The sequence below is a fragment of the Lepeophtheirus salmonis genome, chromosome 9, assembly GCF_016086655.4.
Source record: "Lepeophtheirus salmonis chromosome 9, UVic_Lsal_1.4, whole genome shotgun sequence".
Lineage (NCBI taxonomy): Eukaryota > Metazoa > Arthropoda > Copepoda > Siphonostomatoida > Caligidae > Lepeophtheirus > Lepeophtheirus salmonis.
The window spans coordinates 22,426,147-22,449,881 of NC_052139.2; the positions used below are offsets into that span (position 1 = coordinate 22,426,147).

A 23,735-nucleotide genomic window follows, 5' to 3' on the forward strand; every position below is an offset into this window, starting at 1 on the left:
GGAATAACAATTCAATAATAATAGTGTCACATATAAAATATTTTGAAATATTATCAATGTATCAGCGATCATTTTGACCACTCGGTCGTTTTAAGAGGGTGGAAGACAGTGGATGTTGTATTATTAAACGGTAATATCAAAGAAGAAAAATCGCTGAATGTATCACTTTAGTCATCAAGGACTGACTTACGAACATTGAGAAATGTTTACATCGTTTTGGATTTTCATATTTCATCAGAATAAATAAAGTCCATTAATGAATTACTTCTTTAAATGTGTTGACGGACGATTAATTTGAAGGGATATCGTAAAAGTCTTTACGTTGCGTTGTGATGATTGATTTAATATATTTATGTTGTTTTGGGTAGGATTATAATTTGTAGAGAAAAATTAACCGCGTATAAGATATTGGAGAAATGCATGGAATTAATAGTATTCAAGGTTAGCAGTTGTATTCTATTCCTTACAAACAAGACAGAGTTTTAAGTACTCGTAATAATTTAGGGTGACCATTTTTTAGGGCATTAAGCCCTATCAATGTTGGTTTTAGAGATTGATTTTTAAATAGAATGAACCCATAGCAAACTATACATTCTATAAACTTATAAGAGATTCTCGATAATCTCTGGAAAGAATGTAAAAAGAAGATATGTTCGAGAAAAAGAGGTCGGTTGGTCATCCTAAATACTTAATAGTCTCAATAATTTGTTTACCCTTTTTAAGAAAGGTATTTCTAATTTATTTATATTATAATATAATGGGGGTAAATGAAATGGGTGATAGTTTGTATTAGGAGATATTGTTCTGAAGGTAAATGTCCTAATAGGGCTAAATTACCCCCCTCTTTCCGATATATTTACCTCTTAGAAATTTTACCCACTAACAATGAGGATTTGATATTTTACTAATTTTTTAGTCAAGAATGACCTTTTAAGCAAACTGCTTTGACTTTCTACTAGTGGTCTTGACCACCATTTACATAGCATTCATACTTTTCTTAGAAAAAATCTAGCTACTAATGGAAAATAAATCTCCAGATAATGTGGAATTTGGCTAATTTAGTCCAAAATCGGCTAAGTAGATAATACTGATGTGAAAAATAATAGCTGTCGCACGACAAAAAAAAATCAATACTGGCTCAGACGTTGTTGTGAGTTACTTAGGGAACTGTTGGACTAAATTTCATGAATTTATATAATTCTCTTAATCTGTATAACATCGGGTTTTATATAATATACACATTCGGCTCGAAATCAATCAACGACCCTTTTACATTGATCTCGCGACCCCGATTGGACTAATAGGTTGGGAAGCATTGGTCTAAAAGAAAGAAGGTAAAAAAGGAGTGAACATTCCTATTTGAAAAGTTTTACATGTAAAAAGTAATTTGTGATAATTCTATCTTTGATATCTCCTACATTATATATACGTCATTTATGCATTACAAAATATGAAACAGTTTTGTTTTTATACGCATTAATGATGGTTTTTTTTCCCCCAGAGCCCTCCTTCAAACATCAAAAAATCAAAATGAAAAAAACAGGAGGTGTTTGAGATACATGGCTACCTATATGTACAATTACAGTCCGTTCTAATTTCCCCACTCAGAGTCTCTGAAAATAATATAATAAAAGTGTGTCGTCGATTTCAAGTTTCTACCCGTTATATATATATCAAATATTATCCTTTGTAGTCCAACTGTTGGCTATTACTTTATCTTCATCATCAAGACCCAAAACAAGACAACCCAAATTTTTTCAATCATATAATTGTGATGGATAACACCGATTAAAAAGTAAATAAAAATTATGTACAATTTAAAATAAAAACATAATTAATTTTATTTCTTGTTGCTTTCTTTACTGTAAGATAAATTTAAAATTATTTTTATAAGTATACAATACATATAATGCGTATATTATTGGTATTTTAATTTTTTTCAAGTTTAATTATTCTAAGGGTCATTGTTCATACAATTCTAGTATTACTTATTTTTCTCATGAATAACAAATACTTGTATGAAATAAAATATTATAGATGTAACAAGATCAAATTAATATAACAATTAAATTTCTTTATGTAATTGTTAAATATAAATATTAGTTTTATATTGGATATGACCAACTCCTTATTGATAGCCATCCAAATCTTGTATAATCCATGGAACTTCATTTTGGCAATGTCATTTCTACTCGTTACTGTATAACAATGTCAATTTAATCACAAAGTAAAGTAATGTTGTTAAAGATTAAGAAATAAATTGTAGGATATGATAATCTTCTTGTCTTAGAAGAAACTGCAATATGTTGCTCTTATATAATAAATTAGGAAGAAATATCTCCAAGTTCTGTGGCAAAAGACTAAAAGTTTCCATTATTGATGGTGCAGCTTATTGCATAAAAGCAGTCTATAACAACATTTCCCAATGGTGTTACATGGCACTTGTCTCTCTCATGGTCTGAATATAATAAAAATACTCTGGCCTATTTACTTCGAAACTATAAACACTCTTATCTCTGAAATAAAAATATTATTACTTAATTATGGTCATAAAATCGATTTATTACTACGCCAAGCACTTCAATTAAGAAACAGTGATCCAATCAGTAATTCAATAGCTATAACGTTATCCAATGAATACTTCAACAAGTTTGTTAAGATATAATTGCGTTATCCATGCATGGCATATAAGGCCTTAGATACAATTAATTATTTTTCAGCTTCATTATGGATCCTCATCATATTAAATATATAGAAACTTACTCTATATAGTAAATCTAACTAAATATAAGAGTATGTAAAGTTCCATTCGATCCAATATTCAGAGCTTTAATTGAGTCTACTTTTTCAGTGTTCAGGTCAAGTCCAAGTCCTCGTGCTACGGGTCTTTCTGGTTCCAGGACCTCATGGATATACAAACCACACGACTTCTGATCGTCTCTTTAACTTCATGTCCAAGGTATTTCGCCTCTTTGTCCCTCAGTTGGTGGATCTCATCTCCTTATATAGAAAGGATTCTTCATTGTACAGATCCCTCTTTACATCAAGGTGTGGGACCATTACAATCATTGTATCTATTTTAAAGAATAGATACATCCTCCGAATATTCTACAGAATCGCCGTAAACTTCTTGAATAAGAAATATCTAATAATAATTGCAATAAAAAGAAAGAATAATCCACTGAAACGGAGAGAGTTCGTATTTTCCATCCACAGATCATTCATTGAAATGGGTAGTTAATTCATCTATATCTGAATTTTATCGTCAACAATTTCCTTAATTTAACCTTCTGATATCCGAGATGAAAAATAAATTTTTCCATTTTGGTGTAAAGAAACTAAAATTCAGTGTTGATTGCAAAAATCCCAATTACTACGTGCTAAGGAATAGAAGTTTACATTTTTTTGAATATCTTTAATGCCCTAATTTTGATTTTATGAGTCCAAAAAATACAATAACTATCGTAATACTATTTTATTACATTTTAACTATCATAATTTATTCATTTTTGTAATTAATTGTTTATGCTTTAATTTAATGATATATGAATTAACTTCAGTCACTCAACCTTCAGTAGTTATTGAATTAGTATGTGTTCAGATTTCAATAGCCAACCCAGTAGCTTTTATGATCCAAATTCTTCATGGGTTATTATTCCAATATGATAACATGCAATAATGTTGCTTAAAATATGATTCTCGACTAAAATTGAGAACGGCAATGTAACTTAGATATTACAATATAATATATTCTTATATTGAATTTAGTTTTAAAAACTGAAATCAACAACAAGCATTATTTGATTCAGCAATTTTTCTGGTTTTATTGATGCCAATATTTCTTATTTTATTCGACAGCAACGGAGTAATCTGAGCTTTTCGACAAAAATGACTACTTCATTTTCTCAGCTTCTTTAATTCTGTGGTATGATTTTTTGAGATGAAAAATCACATAGATGGTTCATGTCAGATTTTAATACTATCTGAGGAGCACCAGCTCAAATCACACAAACTGTTTTAAAAAATCATATAATAGTAAATTCGACTTGGTGAACTCATTTAAACATTGTATAATTATAAGGCTTTAATATTTGCCGTAGTTGTAATTTTATATCAACATTACCTTGCATTTTAAATAAATCTTCTTTGTGGATAGTATTTGGAATCCTAAAAGAATTGTTTTTGAGAAAAAAAATTATATATTGACCTAATGCATACAACTCAAAATCAAAGTAGATACATGTAAAAGGGTTTGCTAAAGTAAATTATGTATATTTATTGGCTAGCCCGCTTTTTTTGGAATTGGTCATTCATATAATTAATTTTCTGTTCCCCAGCTTTTGTCATTATCATTTAACTAAAAGTTGAGTAGCCACGTTTATCTAACAAAAAATTAAAAAATGTCTGTTTATCATTTTGTTTTAAATATATCATGTTTTCATACCTTCATTTGCATGTTATGGAAGTTAATGTGTTTTTTCCTAAGTTTATTTTGAGTCCGTAGTCCTTTGGATGATTGAAGTATTTCCAACTCTTCGGGAATTCTTCGATAGATGCAAACGTATTCCTGACTTATTTTTTATAGAATGGCATGTGTCCAATACAACAAAGACTTCTGGTGACGGGGGTGAAAAAAAGGATGTTGGAAACTCTGGTATGCATAAGTCAAAGATATTTCTATTATGCTTTTGTCGAGTAGAATGACGATGTCAAAGCAAATGCTCGTGAAGATAAAATCATGCTCAAATAGCTCTTGGTGAGGGGCAAGATACACTCCTGAAGTGACACCTCTGTGACATTTACGACTATTCCTAACTTACCCAACATCAATTTAAGCTTATCATTTTGTCTAGAAGTCCTTACTATGAAAAATAGAAATTAATGTCATTTTTAAAACTTCGGTGGTTTATTTTACGTCGAGGACATCAAAAAAATGCTTAAGCCGAAGAAAAAAGTAAATTCAGAGTATGTAGTCACCGGAGGAAGGGCATTAATAAGAGTGACTTACTATTGGCGTGATGGACTGGCAACAATTTTTGAGGTATACTACACAAATTATTGACATAGAGCTATATATTAATTTCATTTTACTGATATTAGCCCTGCATGGCCAAAGGCTAAAAAAACTTGATTTTATGGTAGCATTATTTCGAGAGGGTAAACTTTTAAAAAAGCTCCTAAAAACTTTATAATTTAATAAATATTAAATGAGCTCACATACAAAGTTTTATCTAAAGTTTTTCTTTGAGTGACACTAACTTTCATTTGGTTGATTTGTTCAACTAACACTGTTTGATTGCACATGGTGTAGGCTACACTGAAGTATTCAAAAGGAAAAAAAATATTTTTTTAATAATAAATAATTAATGAATCGTAAACTAAAATACACTTGCTTCACTCCACGCTACCTACTGAGTGTGTTCACTTGAGGTTGGCCATTAGGGAAGTCTAAACAACTAACTTTTATAATAATGAACCCTCTTTTTTCATTAATACTAAGGAAAATGGTGAGCTATTGGATGTCAAAGTGGAATCAACATATAAAAGCAAGGTTGTACACTGTTCAGGTTCGATCAGTCCCGGTTTCCTCGTTACAACTATTTCGGTCTTGGTTCAGCTTTGTCGGTCTCGGTTTTTATGAATATATGATCAGTTTGGTAATAGGTACTTAAAACAAGGGGAGTCACTAGAGAATTCGGCCCTAGGAAATGATATTCCATACAAACAGGGCAACAGTTACCTTATAGGTAGATTGAGTAGTACCCTAAGTTCCAACAGGTTCCCTGAAAACTCATATAAAGGGAGGGGATCGTTTTAAAATGTACTAGTGTATGGGGGAGCTCGGCATAACAAAGTTTGGGAAAATTGGGCTATTTAAACTGTCTTGTCCCTAAAACCCCTCCTCTTTATCCAAAAGAAGCCCTTTGCTATTTGAAACTCAAATACAACGTTATCACCCTGGCAATGTAAAAAAATCATTTTAAACGGCTTGGTGCAATTGCACAAAAAAAAAAAAATCAGAAAAGTGATTTATTAATTAAAGCTGATCTATTTTTTTTAAAATATTTTTTCTTTATATATTCTATAGAGGAACAAAAGCACAAGATATTGAGTTTTATTTTGTTTAGCAGATTGTACATCACTGCATAGGAATTGTTGCATCACTTATGCTTCAATTTCATTTTGATATATTAAAATTATTTAAGTAAAAATGCCTATGGGCAACTTAACCTTAGAATAATTGGATATTATTTGGTTTCAATGTTCATGATTCTTTGAGATAATTCTGTAACTTATACTAATATAAAATTAAAAATAATTTTAAAGAAAAATATAATAATATTTTCTCCGAAGAACCATTAAGAATACATATTTGACATCTTTTGAGAAGATATGAGGACACAATATAGCTTCAATATGTATATATAATTTTTCAATAATTAATTACGTTAATTTTCAAAAATGGCACAACCTTTTCTTATGAAGTTGCATTATTCCTTCCCAAACATATTTATTTTTTCTTTCTTTTAATAAGAAAAATGCTTTGTTTTATCCCTTTAATTCCTACGACCACATTTATTTTTTTTAAGTATTCACTCTCTTTATTCAAAACACGCAGATGTACTAGAAAATATCTTTGAGGCGGCAGCATAAGTCTAGTTCTTGCCTTCTCTTCAATTAAAAGAATAACAGTGTTATCGTTTCATCTCTATTTTATTCAACTCTGAAATTTTCCTGATTCCATACTTTTTTTTATGAATATGAGTAAATTAATGAGTGAATACTCTCTCTCTCTTTCTTTCTATTTATGTATTGTAATTAGTATTGGATCGATTGGAGGACTAAATTCATAATCACTAGTGTTGGATCCCTCCTAGGACAACATATAATAAGTAAATAGTAACTATTTCTTGAGGAAAAAGTATATTTTTGCGTGATCCTTTAAAAAAAAAAATTTTTTTTATCGAAAACGCCGAATGGGCGTTTATTAACCCGGTTAGCCTACAGCTCTTTTCCCTTTTTAAGTCGGCTTACCACATCTTTTGTGCGTATAAGTGTATATATATATAGGTATCAATATGTATATACATATATATAAATGTTATCGGGAGAATATTGCTTCTCACAAAAATATCATTTATATATATTCGGTAATCAGAGAAAAAATAGGTCCGATTTATATATCCTCTTTTTGAATGTTTAAAACCAAAATGTGTGATGCTATTTCCTTTTAGTCGTATGGTCACTCAGAAGGAATAATAATCAGTCGAGATGTTGGGTCTGTGACGTCACTTGGACACTCCATATATTGTCCTAAATTTTGAATCGATTCTTGAACTAAATCAGGCTTCGGTTCTAACGGCCAATGTGTTAATAATATTGTTATTGAAACCTTACTTCTTTGTTGTAATATTAATAATAATATTTACAAATATTGTCATAAAGAAAATTTGATTGACAGTATTATTATTATAATTCTAATATATGAAAAGGCAATATTTACATCAATTAAAAGGTGTTATTAAAATGAGGATTATATAATTAAACAAAGCGTAATAATAAGTAGAAATTATAACATGGACAATCTGCTTTAATACAAGTTACAACTTCTACATAATCGCAACTTGTACCCCAAATATATATTCAATTGTATTGAGTGGCTTGGTAACGTTCAAATTACAAAACCTGCAACTTTTCTACCATTTTCTTTATTTATCTTCACTACTATGAAGCAGTGATAGAAATTTACCAACAATAATTATAATTTATCAAATTGAATAAGATTACTGAGTATTTCAGCCTCAGATGCTCTAGTTAATTATTTAAATTGGAAGAAATCACTTCAAAATTATTCAGAAATCAATAGTCTAATTTCCAAAAGCAGGATCTCAAAACTTTCTATTTGATGGTGTTAATACAAACAGGACAAACAATATCATTCAGTTATTGAAACTGTCAGAAAAGTTTTTAAAAGTAAATTCTAAATTATATCCAAGTAACTTTGAATATAAGAAATCAATTGAAATAATTGATGATGCTTTTAAAGACGAAGCAGAATAATGAGTGCCACTCATTAAATAATACAATGGATCGTTAACAACTGACAAATTACAGCTTCAATTTTCATTAAAAGTCGTTGAAGAGCATCAGAGATGTACCCGGACTCAAAAAAATGTATATATCTAGGCTAATTTAGTATTCCAGACATATAACCCAGAAAAAAATACATTAACATTCATTATTATATTATGTACATATATTGTTTAGTAACGATTCATTGAGGTAGGAAAATTACCCGTATTTTGTTGAAAAATTGATAATAAATAATAACACATTATAAATTATCTTAATATTATTAATCACAAATATCTAAATATATTTGTTTGTTCCATCCCCCCAAGGGACTAACTTCTAGTATGAGTAATATTATTGCAATGAAATTTCCTTTTTAATTTTTTAAATTCAATCCAAACTTCTAAGAAATGGGTCGAAAGGATTGGTAAGGAGTGGTGGGGGGAATAAATAGCTCAGGGCCTCTTAAAATTTGGTTAAATACCCTCCGCCATCTGATGATATATATATATATATATTACAGTTTAATTTTCTTTCGCATCGTAATTTTTAATATTGACAGGATTGGAAATTTGATCTTTGATAAAATAAGTTAATAATTATTTTTTGTTTAATTTGAGAAGTTCGTTTCAATTTTAGCGTTTAACGCTCATATTTCTATTAATCATTATTAACAACACTTGCAACCCAATCAAGGTCTTGGAACGCCGGCAGACTGAAACCCACATTTATTAGTGTTATTTAAGCAGTAAAACACAAATATGACTATTGAAACTTTCAATCTATGAAGGTTTGGCCTCTAAAGCCTTTTTTAAATCAAGTTTGTAGGGTATAACTAAGATTTAGTGCCATATTTCGATATGAAAAAACGATTTTATGAAAATCAAAGTAAATGATAAATTCATAAAAACATTTCAGCGTTTAAAAATGAATATTTTTAAACGTTATCTTGATTGCATTTAATAAAACATGTTTATAACCACCAATTGAAGAAACTTACTTAGATGCTTGTACCTTTATTTTTTCTTCAAATGCTTTATATCATTGTTGAACTCATAGAATAGAGTTTATATTTGATTTTTTTTTTACATGTCCATAATAAGGTCGATTGATATATGGTCAATTAAGTTTATAATATTTATTAAAAAAAATTAAATATGATAAGCTGGTTACGTTGCGTGAATATAGATTGTAATAATATTCCGACGAAAAAAATTTACTACTTATGTGTATATATAATTACATAATTTATAAGTAAGGGGATTAAAAACATGTTAATAGATGCTTCATATTCAAATTAATTGGTTAGTATTTGCCCACTGAAACCAATTAAAACTGTTGTATAATGTCTGGTATTGGTCTTATAGTATATGGTACAAAATTGTTACCAAGACAACCATATTGTTCAGAACTTTTCCACAAAAAACAACAACAACTCAGATCTGAATATCAATTTAATAAGCTATGCAATATGCACAAAAAGTATATTTCGTGTCAACTAATTCATCTATATTCAATCATGAGTATCTAAGTTGGTAAAAAGTAGGTATGTAGTAAATTTTGTATAATTTAAAAGAGTCTGACAAATAACAATTACAATTGATTTAACTCTTTAATCATCACTTAAATATACTCATTATATAAAAAAAATTATGTAATGCATCATTGGTGTGTCATTGTTTTCGCGATTTTCTCAATCCCAAAATCTTGCAAAAATGTAACTCAGTAGAGCAAATAAAGAATTGATTGAGTAGATTCTGATTATACTATTGTACTATTAATATGAAAATTATTCTAATTCAAAATCAACATGCCTACTTCCGTAGTTGTTTGTCTATTGAGTTGGAAAAAGCTATTCCCTCAAAATTTTTGTCAGATACGCCAATATTTGGTGAAGGTAACAATTGCTGTATGCAACTAAAATTTGAAGAATTTCTTGAAATATATCCATTGTTTACAAGAAGATTAAAATACTTCAGGGAAACTCAAAAAGGAGATGAAGATATGTCTGATTTCGAAAGAAGATTGTATATTTTAGAAGATGAAGGATATGTAAACAATATGTCTATCGAATAGTTATATATTTTCGATGAATTGTTGCCACGAATAACGACGAATTGAGACAAGAATATCTCAAGGCAGGGGGAGATTTAACAAGAGAAACATCGAAGAAAATTACTAAATCTTACGAAGCAAGAGTGATTAAAAAGGGAAGTGGTATCACGAGGTGTTCAAGACTCTATTAATGCTGTTCAATGAGGAAGAAAATTTGAAAATAAGTCAGTGACACCAAAAGATAACATTAATAGATTTGGGGATTCAAAAGGAGATTGACGATATACCAACAGCTGAAACAATACAAGCAGAATTTTGTATCAGGACAGACGCTGTCTTATGTGGAATCAAGAATGTAGAAGATTGTGGATGATATTTTGATATCTGGCTCAAATGAAGATAAATGTTTACAAAAGGTGGAAGAAGTATTTAGACGTTCTAAGAAGAACAGTATTACTTTATCAAAAGATAAGATTCAATATGGAACCCAAGTGAAATTTGCAGGTATGCTCATATCTGGTGAAGATATCGAGCAGGATCCTGAAAAAATTGATAGAATTCTGAAGTTCCCTGAGCCAAAAAATCTTACTGAATTAAAATCATTTATCGGACTAGCTAATCAATTAGCTCAATTTCATCCGTACTATACAAAAGTTAAAGCACCGTTGAGAGAACTACTAAAGAAGAATGTTCAATATCAAAGGCAAAAAGAACAACAAAAAAACTTTCGGTTAATCAAAAAGAATTATAAGCTCAGCATCCGTTTTATGTTAAAAAAATTACGAAGTTGGTTACTGACACGAGTACGCTTAATGGTATGGGGTTTGCTCTCATTCCACAAGATAAAAGGGGTGAATGTATAGAAAATATTTAATTCAATGTGGTTCTCGAACATTAACTCCAGCCGAAAAAAGGTATTCAGCAATGGAACTTGAATGTTTAGCAATTGCCTGGTGCAAGGAAAAATGTTCGCACTATTTAAAAGGTGCTAATTTCTATGTCGAAACAGATCATAAATCCACGATCAATGAGATTTTTAGAGCACGCTACACTTTTTACTTCAAAGTTATGTGGATTTTAGGGAAAAATAATATTATAGCAGATGTGTGGTCACGATCTCCTGTTTCCAGGCCAGATGGATCTGAAAAGAAAATTTACAACGTTTATTTGATCAAGTCTGATCCGAAACTAAAAGAACTGGAGAAATTTGCAAGTGAAGATATAAATTATCAGGAAATGATAATGGAGTTTTTGGAAGGCAAACAAATTAAGGATGTATCAAAGACACATCCAATACGTTCTTACAAGTTAATTTGGAAGAATATTTTACTTGAAAAGAAACTATTAATCACGAATAGAAAAATTATTATACCAAGTAGTGTCATTAGTTGTATTTTGAAGAAATTACAAATATCTAATCGCGGTACTGTTCGAGCCCGAAAGTTAGCCCGAGATAGATACTATTGGCTTGGTATGAACAATTCAATTAAAACAAGTATTGAGTGTACTGTAAATGTATGGAAATTCAACCAAGTCAAACAAAACCGATTGAACATAATAAAACGATAGCAAGTCAACCTATGGAACAAGTATCCCTCGAATTATTCCACCAAGATAAGAAGGATTTTTTATTGATGGTCGATAGATTTACTGGATTTCCATTGAACCATTGAAAAAGACTACAATAACAGAAGTAACTAATATTCTACAAGATTGGTTTGATGACATTGGGTTCCCAAAATATGTAAGAAGTGATGGTGGCCCTCAATTTAAAAGTGAAGAGTTAAAAGAATTATCTAATTTGAATGCCATTATCCACGAAATTTCATCACATTCCTACGCTCAGTAAATGGACATGCAGACTCATCAGTTAAAAATATGGTACATTTAATAGAAAAAGTAGATTATAATTATGTAATTATTTTAAAAAAAACCCTAGCTGAATTTTGGAATACACCAAAGAAGAATGTGATTCTCTAGTCCAAATTATGCTATGAAAAAAACTAAGAGGAGAATTACAAATGTACAAGAATGATCAATTTAATCAGCAAATTACTTTCCAAAAGGGGGAGAGAGTATGTTTGCAAGATGAGAAATCAAAGAGATGGAAACGAAAGGCCGTCATTATATGGAAGCATAGGCATGGAAATTTCTTATGAGGTCAAAATGGAAGACGGGTCCAGAAAGCGAAGAAATGCAATTCATATAAAGCGAGATTATACACAAATGGAACTAGTTTCAAAGATACCTAAATCTCAAACCAAGCTGACACGAAGTCCTCTTTTTAATGTATTGAAATAGTTATTGGTCTTTAACTCTCTTTAAAAGGGGAGAGGGTGTGCAAATGTTCTAATTATTATGTAGTCATAGTACCTTGTATGTATTACAAACGAGTAAATGAATATAAACTCCTTCTTATATATACTATCAAAGTAACAAGTCGTGTTTTATTTATAATCTTTAAGATTATTTAGTGCTTACGTATTTGTAATTATAATTATCAACCAATCATGACATTACAGAGTGCATACTATACTTATAAACGTGTCGTACTTGATGTATTTTTTTTTAGACCCAAAATAATTATGACTGCAAAACATGGGTTATCAAAAATGGGTATAAAAAATAATTATTTCAGAATTGATTGATATAAACAACGTTGAAAAAGATGTAAAGTATCCCCAATTAACAATACCACTATTGTATTACTCAACCTTTCCTTCAAAAACAAACAAAAAAAAAGTCAAAAATCCTTTGGTATTTACGCAAATAAATATACTACCGTTATTTTTCTCTTAAGTATTTCCATACTATTAATGTCATATAATAAATCCACAATTTTTAAAATGAATGACTTACATTTATTTCATAATATTAAAATGTAATTGTATGTTCCTTATATTCAATGCCTTATAATAATGTCGTACTTTTGTCCGACAGTTATATTTCAAGCAAAAACATGTAAATTGAAAAAAAATAAATAAATATTTATAGCTGAAGAATCTTGAAAAGAACATGCTGTCGAAAAAAAAACCAGAGAAAAAGATAAAAAAAGTTATAATCTACATCTGTTCATTGTCACTTTAGCAGAATCTGGAGGCCATACAAAGAAAGTATGGAAACTAAATACAAGACTGTTAGATAATGTAGCAATCGAGACGTACTTATCAGGAAACTTAAAATCAAGAGTTCTAAAGAATGACTCGTACGCTTTTAAAACTTATATTGGACTGCTGCAAAGAATATACATATTTTCACCTTGGCGTTTAATAATTTTGGATAAAAAAAAAAAGAAAGAATATGGGTTTAGATAATCACTTTGATATTTATTGTTCTAATAATTTAATAATTGATTCTTCTATCCAATCTAAATATTGGTCAACTCTTGTGAAACTATTTCATCACTTATGTTTGAGTTAGTTTCACTAACGTTGAGTTTTGATGAAATTCCAATAACGGTGCAATCCCCATTTTCTTTCATAACAAGAGGTCCTGAAACAATCTGATTAGCATCAAATTGAAATCCCCTTTTGCAACAATTTTTTTGTTTTCCTTTTTTAATCCAAACCCATCATTTGATACCACTTTCAATATGCCAAATTTTTGTACTTGCTTAGTTCTTTCTGTTTCAGTCTTATTATTTACGTAAGTGTCTGTCGATGAAAAAAGAGCAATCTCTATATTTACACAATAATTATACAAAATATAATCCTCACATGTGGCAGCCCTTCCTTTGTAATAATGCGATGAATTAGTTGGTAGACAAATAGGAACAACTCCGTCACTCAGTACTGGTTCAAAGCTAGTTTTAACTACAGCAATATCATTCACTAAAGTAGAAGAATTATATTGTGGGTGGATTGTGATGTTAGTCAAGAATAAATATTGAGTTCTTGCTGCATGATAATCCGGAAAAATTGTTCAACTTTAATCTAAAATGAAACTTACATAAGCTAAAACTACTTAAAATAAACGTGAGGCTTGTGAAACATTTACTTGATATTCTTCATTAGCAGAATGTCCATCAAAACAACTGGCAGCAAATAGGAAAATATTGTCTTTTATTAGAACTCCTCCACAGTCCAAACTTTTCCACCCTTCAGATTTAACAAGATATGCGTTCCACGGAAATTCTTTTGGCTTTGATTCTCTGGTGTAATTAATATTTGTACCACCACAAGACGTTTTCATAAAATTGGATTGGCCACATCCTATTAATATATTGTATTATTTGAGTATATTAATTATGAATAAGCCGCTGTTTTAGTTAACAAATTAGGGATTATCTCAATATCAACACAGTATTGATAGCTATATTTTTGAACACGATAGGGAAATTTTTATCTCAACGCAGTAATACTCACTAAAGCAACTTTTGGGACAATAGTCCCAGTGTCCTCTTATATAATCATGCTCACTGAAATATCAAATTTTGTTCAAATCAAATGCCATAGTTGTAATGTTAGCTTAACAATTGAATGAATATTTATATTAAATATACTTTAAAATTATGATCTTTCCATGTTATTGACACACAATAAATAGTACTGTAAGTGTTATTTTTATTTCAAGATTGTTGTATCATCTGAAAACGGTTCATACAAATAATATAACACACAAAAAAAAAAAAAAAAATATATATATATAAATTTACCTGAGACGAGGTCATAGTAGAATTCTATTATGATGAATATTAATTTTTACTTTGTATATGTTTTATGTTTTAAAATGACACGTTTTTAACTTTTGCCTACAAAAAATACCTCGTTCTAATATTTTTCAGACTTGAAATTTCTTTACTTAACCTAAGTCCTCAACGGTTGGATCTTCTTTACATATATAATTTTATGCAACGTTTTATTTTTTGTAAAAAAAAGGAATTCATAAATCACATTACTTTTAGTTGAGAGTATTTAGTGAACAATAATTGAGACTTCTCCACAAAAGTTTTTTTTTTTTTTTTTGTAATCCTGTGAGGACAATTTTATATTATAATTCATCTACTATTTTGTTAAATGGAGTAGAAAGTGGACCAATATTTCTGAAAAAATCTGCACACGCAGTTACCCCACAATGCCACTTTTATTCATTGCATCGATAGAAAATCTAATTCTAAATATTTAAAAAAAGTTAGCCTTGTTAGACGTTTATTTTAGTGACAAACCTCATCAAATTGATTATTATGTGGATTATGTTACTTTAACTGCAGAAGCTAATTTAGAGTTACAGCTTCCTAGAAGATACAATATCTTGCTGGACTTTTTCAAAAAGTGTGATAAAAAATCCTGTTTAAAAAACAGGCAAAATATCTACATTCTCCCTTTTGGGTGCGTGGAAGCCAAATAAGGATCAAAAAGTAAGAAGTTGTCAAGTCAAAAATAAGATTGAGATCTTTGTCATGATTTGAGAGTGTCAAGGTGCTCATATTTTGTATTGGCAATCTATAAATTGTGCTATTTACCTAGAACTGTTTCGTTAGAAACATTTGAATCTTCTGAAAAGAATTGATCTATATAACACAGAAAAAGTTCCCCTAGGGATATACAAAACCACTCCTTCCCCCTCCCAATTACCTGAATTTGATGAAAAAGGAACAACAGCGGATTAAAAATCTATTTCACCATTACCATTTGACCCCCATAAAAAGGCCTAAACCACTTATTGGAAGCAGAATTGCACTTCTTGTGTTTATAATTGGAAAAATTTATATCAAGATTTTTATCAATATGTTCAGGTACCCGTACGTTGAACAAAGGAGACAGGCTTCATCCAGTGAGTCTTATATTAGACTCATGATTGTTACTGACCTCACCAACGAGAAAATTGCTGTTCACTCCCACGTATGGGATTCAGCTTATCTCATTATATCGTCAGCTTTTCTATTATTCAATAGGAATTATATTCTTAATAAAATCTGAGACTAGGTTAAAAAGCCTGTCTTCCTTAGAAATCTGAGCACTCCCAAGAGTTTAGACGAAGAAGCCCTATAAAAAATAATTTTACCTTATGTGACCTAAAGTCACAAACCTCCATTTCGTAATGGTTGTTTTTACTCTCCTTTATAAAAAAGTGGCAAAATATCTTATTGGTCCTAGAACCTGGCATCTTAAAATTACTTATATTAAACCAACACCCAAATCTCAATTAATTTTGGGAAGTATTAATATTTGTTTGGACTTAGAGAAAATTGGAGCTTATTTATTTATTTTCTCTCATATATATTATCAAAGATAAAAAATTTACTGCTGAATTTCAGATCTCTGTCAATTGTATCAAATTTTATTTACATGTAAAGATTGTAGGAAATTTTTTAACAATATACTGAAACTACCCAATGCCGATGAAACGTCCTGGAACCTAGTTGCAAAAAGAAGTGAAATTCTATCTATCGGTAATAGTCCAATATAAGAAGCTTCTAAAGTCAATTTTATAAATATGTTTTATTAACAATATGGTTCATTTTTTTTCAATTTTAAATCAATTCCACTAAAATTCAACCCTCCCCCACAATAGATTATACTGCTTCCGTAAAATTCACTATTTTGTGTTTTTATTTTTCAAATGACCTTTTTGAAAAAAATTTCGAAAGTTATAATACATATGTAGCATTAACCAGAAGCTATAATGTTTAATGTTATATTTATTTAAGTAACTGAACAAGAAATAAAAAATAAATTCTTAAATCTTTATTATTTGGAAATTCAAAAATATTTAGTATTAATGAATTTCTGCCCTTTTTTTATATAAAAATAGCAACAAAAACATGGAACTTTTGTCAACTTATTAGATATTCAAACTTTTCTTTATATGAAAAATATTTCATAAAATATCAATTTCCTAAAAAACAGCACCATAAACTTTTTTTCAACTCCCAAAATTGTTAAGTATAAACATTTAAGAATATCCAACAACTTTCAAATGTTTTATAAATTATTTTAAGAATAAATTATATTTTTATAAATGGGGGTTTCAATTTTGAAAATTTAAACTGTTTTAATATTTATTTTTTATAAAACAGCTGTATATTGTGTAGAACAGCGATATTCAATTGAAATAACATTATCCTAGAGCTTCAAACATATGTATTTAATTTAAAAGGAATTGATCACTTACAATTTTATTTTGAACCAAAATGATTTTATCCATATTAATGTCCCAAAGTTTGTCTAGATGTATGAAAAGGTATGATTTTTGAGAAAGTATTTAATATCTTTAACAATGTGGTGACTATTGAGGTAAACAATAGTAATGTAACAACTTACGTGTTTGTAGCTCAAGCTCATAGTGGCATATTACTAAATAAGTTGAGTATATAATTTTTAAATTATTAAAGCAAAGTTTTTATGTCTTTAATAATAAAACAAAGTGTTTTTTTTTTTTTTTGTCTAACGAGGTTACATGACACAAACTAAATAAAGAGGATCCAGAATGACCGAGAGAGAAATGAGGAGAGATTGAAGAATAGGTTAAGGTAATATATTCTATACACATACTTCTCTGACGGATACAATTAAGTTAGGCTATTTATACTATGAAATACAAGGGTAGAACTTTAACATTATATACAAAGTGAGGACTCAAAAATTAGAACTATCTTCGAGGCTGTCTAGCCTAAGTTCTAAAAGTGTTACAATTTTGTGTTTGACGGCATTTAAAAGAGTTTATAAAAACTACAATTTGAGGCTTGTATTGTTTTTGTTCTGGCAAAAATGTCTGAGCAACATGCAAAATTGCATACGGTATGTAATCTCTTCCGCAGGATGATAAGTCTGGTTGGTCTTGCCGTCCAAAACGCACAAACAGCTAAGTCCAGGTGGTTCACATCGTGTGGGTATAAAGTATAGAAGTCTGCTAGCTACAAGGTAGCCTTGCCCTATTAGTAAAAATGCTGCACTTTCTTGGATGTGTGTGCCATGGGGCATTCCTAGGTAAACACATAGTTGTTTCTAAAAAGCGTGCTTTTCAACCATGGCAATGTCGATGCCCTGAAGGCCGTTATGACCAAGGAGTGGATCAACTTATTCTTTTACTTCATCAAGGTCAGCAGTGCTTTTGTTCCTCCTTGTATTTAAGCCATCATTCAGAATGGACAGGGACATGTTTAATAATAAGTGTAGAAATTTTGGTATAGAATGAAAGCTTTTTCTACAAAGTGCATTTAAAAATGGAAGAAAGTAAAATATTTAGAAGTGAAAACTGCTCTTTAATTTTCTAATGTTAGAGTCCCCTGTGTAGACATATTAAAAAGAAAAGTTAAGAAGCTCCTTAGTAGGAAGGAAAACTAAATAAATAACAGTACCTTCCAAGCACCAACCCCATACGAGTGCTGCACCATGCTAAACTTCAATTAGAGATGCCTTTAGATACGATTCATCCATATATCATCCAGATTTGGATGAACACAAGCCATTGACCTGTCGAGGGGAAAAGCTATAAACTTCTCCCCTTGTACACATTCCCCATTGGGAGTGAACATCAGAGTATGGGGATTGGTGAAGAGAAACACATGGGGATTTAACCGACACTGACTGAAATGATTTTTCACTTGGACACATCTTACCCCTTGTCATGGACAAGAGTCCAATGACGTCCTCCACAAGGTCCAACACAACACTGAAAAATAAATGCAGTTTTATATTCGATGATTTGAACGGAAGTAAAGATTGAATGAGACAGGGTTGTCCTCAGGACCTACTCCCAAAGAGAGGGCAGATTATACCTGAGAAATGTTTGTATTTTATTTGGTTTTATTGCTTTATTATGCCTCTTCCCTTGCGAGGAAAGATTTTATAATTTTTTTGTTTGACACAAAATTTATCAAAGATCATTATTTGGTAGCCCAAATGCTGTAGCTCCAATCTCACAGTTGACTCTGTTATTGCTAGCAAATGAATAAGATAGAATCCACATGGATTATTTCAAATATATTTTAGCACTGATAGATGCTGGATCCTAAGGATGGAACAATCATTTATGACAAATATATCCTCATGGGTGACTCTAAAGCTCGCTTTTTGCTGAGTGTTTGCACCATGGATTCCCAAAGAGTGTGCTGCTTACGTTTTATACCATTTGGAAAAGGGTTCTCCTTATGGACGTAGTTTCCATAGGTTTTCTAGAGATCTAGATAAAGCTAAGATTGAATCATAACGCCCATTTCCATTTTATGTTCTGTTTTCTTGTATAACAATAATCAATTTATTCTGGATAAAAGTTGTCCATTGAAAGAACTTCACATCATCAGTTCCAATTTAATAGCCCAGAATGCAGTAAGAATGTTTAGTGCATAAATTAAAATACAACCCTGATCATTACAAATTCAGAATAATTTAATTTAATCTCTCATAAGAACTAGAATTATTGAATATTTGAAATCATAGGTGACCATAACAGATAATGGATATGAAATCACTATGAAAATAACGTCAATCCTAATGCTATATATCTCTTCGTAGGAAGATGATGATTTCTTAAATTGTTTGGATTTAAAAGGAAATTAATAACATTGCTTTGTAATGTTCTGCGAATACTTATACTTCACTTTTATTACAATTTAATTGAAAAAAATGTATATACAGCACAATAATAAAGTTAAGCTCTACAAAGAAATGGGGATAAAACAATAATCCATCTGCCGGAAGACGAATAATGTAATTGTTCAAATAAACTCTTCAATAATATTCAGAGTTTGATATATTTCAAATATTTTATTTTTATTATTAAAATATATGATGAATAACTGTATAAGCATTTTATTATTATTGTTTTCTTGAAAATTACATTTTATGTTTGTTAGTTAATTCAACATATATACTATAATATCACCTTCCCCACTCAAACTTGTGTAATTCATTAACATAAATAATAACGTCGTTGTTAAAATACAACAAGAGTGGACTAGATAATGATGTTCTGTTTGACTTAATATGAATAATTCCTGATATGACCAAAGCATTTTGAACAAAATCTCCTTCATATGAATGTAATATTCTTTGCTTTAGCTGAGTCCATCATTCCTGAGTTCAAGTTATTTTAAAGATTTCTAGACTACTTTAAGTTAACATGCGTCTGTGTCTTCCTGCTATCTTCTCTGAGTTGAGTTTGATAAATCATACTCAAAGTCCAAAGCTATGATCAAATGGCTCAAGTAAGACAGCTTTGGATTTTTTTTTTAATTATAAAGTGTTAAGCCTTTGAACATTGGACCAAAAAGTGTAAATATCTTGGGTTTTCTTAAATTTAGGAATTGATAAATATGATAATATATATGTGCTTTACAATGTTAAGGTTACCATATTTTATTCCATAAATAAGGTTTGTTTGTATTATTAAGTTTAGAGAAAAATGTGAAGACCTGTTTTTTGAAAATGATCCAAGTGACAAGTCCAGTATATATTTTTTTGTCATAACATAAATTAAATTTTGGGAAAATGTTTTATTGATATGAATTGTGATAAGGGGTATTTCAAGATGCTTTGTGAATAAATTTTAGAATTAACTAAGACCACAAAGATTAGAGAAAGAAAATGAAGAGAATTATTAATATACTTATAATAAGAAAATTGATTTTTTACAATGGAATTTTTGTACCATTTATAAAGGTCTTTGTTTTCAGACCTTGCCACTGTGTTTCTGAAAAAAAAAAACACGGTCCACTTGATTTTCATTTTCAAAATGTACAATTTTTATTATGGTCTATATGCGTAGCTCTGTCAGTCCCCCCTTACCAATTATTATCTACTATCTATATCTTAGAAGATTGTATTGAGTTTTAAAAAAGGCAAGGAGACTCTATTGCAATAATATTACTTATACATGAAGGGACTCCCTTGGGGGATGGAACAAACAAATAGCTTAGGTATTTATCATAAATAATACTAAGCAAATTTATAACGTCTTATTATTCATCATGAAGTTTGAACAAAATAAGGGGGATTATCGTCCATGGCAATTTTCAACAGGGAAATCTTCCACTGGAAATTTTCCCTTTGTCAATTTTCGTGTGCCCATACAAACATATAAATATATTGTTGTGTTGTAGAATTAATTTTATCTTCCTCAAAAAAAAAAAAAACCCTAATAAAAAAATTACCCTAATTTGATCACAATGTTCCAAAATTTCCGTCAATGAATAAGAATAAATTTTTATTAATAACTATGAGAAACTAACAGAAATGTATTTTCAGACTGATTAATTCTATTAAAAATCTTAAATAAAAGCAAGATTCTGATTAAAATAAATTGATATTATGAAAACTGCGCAGGGGAAAAATTGGCTGAGAAAGACTACCCTGGAGAAAATTTCCATGCAGGAAAATTTTATTTAAATTTAAAAAAATAAAAAGAAGAAGACTATTTTAGAATATGTCGTCACCTTCAATTACGTCAAGGAAAACGCTCTATTACAAAAATTTTGTTAGCTAATTTTTAATAGCAATATGTATTCATTTGTTTTTTCAACTTAGAAACAAATGGGAAAATAAAGGATTTTAGGGACTCTATTTTTGTATATTATATCATTTATGTCAATCAAAGAGTATTAATACCTCATATTTGTGAAAAATTTATATGTTACGTCGTCCTTTTTACTTGAAACTTTTTTTAGAAGGTAGCAGGTTGATTAATAATATGTCCTATTCCATTATCATAATTATTTTTCCTCTATGTATCATACGTTCTAGTATTAATAAAAAAGGACTGCCCCAGATGTGCGTTTTTAGTTCGAAAAGTATGTTGTTTATCCTTTTCTCTGATATCCATGTATAGGCACACTAAGTAAAACGTTTGCCACTTAAAATACGCTTCTATAACAATTTTTAAAAGTATATTATTTGATTTATCGTTAAGGGATAAACTCAATTACTTTTCCCATAAAGAATTCTTTTTTCATTATTACAACAAAATAAAACTATTAATTATTTTCTTTTATATACATACTACTACTTTTTACGCATAAAAGTTTGCCTTCTGGAAATTTTCACAGTGCAGGAAATTTAAAAAATATTTTTAGCTAGTCAATTAGTATTTTTTTTTAAAACTAGTTGAGTTAAAGTAAATTTAGATTCCTATAAAGAATAACTAGTTAAGCTTAAGTATATATCAAATTTTTTTCTTAACTAGTTCAGTTAAAGCCAATTAAGAGATTTATACAGGATATGCTTACTAGGCAGAGCAGTGATTTCCACATCGCTATGATCCAGGATGTGTCAGAAAAAGAGGTGGTTGGCAGTGGCACCACAAACCACAGAGAGGATTCGGAGAGGTAGTCAAAGGTCGATTCGTTGGAGAGAGCAAGGAAAACTGTAAAGCTCCGTACATTTGGAGCAATCTGAAATTGCAATAGAACAATGGTCTTTGTCTCTTCATAAACCTGCCTTCTTGCCTAAAAAGAACGAAACAAGCTGCAAGCTGCATTACGTAATTAGCTAAAGGACTTTAATTCTCAAAGTTGTTTATCTAAGACTGCGAATTCATACTTCCAATGGATCAAGTCAAGTTATGAGAACCATAACAAGTGACTTACCGGCTTTTTGAACGAATTTTTATGTGTATTTTTCGAGTATGAAACAATGACATTTAAAAAAAAACAAAATAAAATATAAAAATAATAAAATATATGTTAATACATAAAACCCAAACAAATATCTCACTGCAGCTGCCAATAAAATACTTCTCAATTCTTAGGACTGTAGAGGTTCATATGATGTCATCGTCTGTGCAATAAGAGCCTTTACATTGAGAATGGTGAATTTCATTCCGTTACCATCGGAGGTAGTTCTGCGTCCTTTTAGTCCAAAAAGGATAATACCCTTCCAAATATTCGACTTACATTTTGAGAGGTCTTTCAGAATATATGTTATAAAACGCGTTAAAATGTTGACTGCTTGGTATTCCATAAACGCCTTGCTTGTCGAATATAAGATTTTGCCACATTGTTTAAAGGATCTTGTGAATCTGATAGAGTCCGCAGTTCTTTCAAAGATCTTAATGGGGGATATATGAATCTACTATCAAGAAAAGTTACAGGTTGTTCAAAATGCAAAAATATTCTACGATCTATTCCCATTATAAAAAATATATAATGAGATAAGCAAGAATATGTATAACTATTGATGAGTTTTTTCATACTCTGCCTATATATTTATACCATAGAAGTATATAATTTTGCATATGGAGGGTTTAATGATCTTAAAGAGCAAGATTTGTGCACCTTGTTCCATCGTGGTCTATATTAAACTATGTATTTTATGATTACTTTAAACGATCATCAAACAAAAACAAACAAAAGCTAAACAACCATAGGCAGACACAATACCTATATAACGGATAGCATTGGTAATTATCCGAGGAAAGTTTCAGATGGGAAACGAGGGAATGCAAAGGGAATGACTGTACATCGACCATAAGAACTGAATGCTCAAAGTACAGTGTAGGCTATTGTATTTCATGCTTTGAAAAATTTCACATTGAATAGTTTAATATAATAATTTTTATTCATATTAGGTCATGCACATTATTTACATGTCAAGAAAGATCAAAAAATATCCTAATAAATTTATAATAAGTGGTCGAAGATATGCTCAATGATTTCTAATTTTCTTGTTTTA

At 29.8% G+C, this 23,735-nt stretch overlaps 1 long non-coding RNA gene across 1 annotated transcript; it reads right to left on the reverse strand.

The window, feature by feature from the left end:
- Positions 1-13,429: 13,429 nt before the first annotated feature.
- Positions 13,430-14,545, reverse strand: LOC121124302 (uncharacterized). Its single transcript, XR_005866275.2, has 3 exons — positions 14,493-14,545; positions 13,845-14,339; positions 13,430-13,781 (listed from the first exon to the last, which is right to left on the reverse strand). It is a non-coding gene; the product is annotated as an uncharacterized lncRNA (long non-coding RNA).
- Between the last annotated feature and the right edge of the window lie 9,190 nt (positions 14,546-23,735).